Source organism: Electrophorus electricus, chromosome 10, assembly GCF_013358815.1.
Source record: "Electrophorus electricus isolate fEleEle1 chromosome 10, fEleEle1.pri, whole genome shotgun sequence".
Taxonomy (NCBI): domain Eukaryota; kingdom Metazoa; phylum Chordata; class Actinopteri; order Gymnotiformes; family Gymnotidae; genus Electrophorus; species Electrophorus electricus.
The window spans coordinates 2,477,618-2,477,854 of NC_049544.1; positions in this window are offsets into that span (position 1 = coordinate 2,477,618).

The following is a 237-nucleotide window of genomic DNA, read 5'->3' on the forward strand; positions in this document are numbered from 1 at the left end:
TTTCCCCATTACCGTTGATTTAACGAAAGAGTTTAAAGTCCTTCTCAGTTGACTCCGCCCTTGTACCAGGTGGGTAAAAGCAGCTCCAGTCGAAAACTGATCCATCGATTTCACGCTGTCAAACATACAATGTCTTCACAGTTAGACCCGGAAAAACGGCTATACCTTCTAAAAGCGACATTACTATACTGATGCGTAAATTTGTTATGAGCCATGTTGTAAGAGGAAATAGCTCGA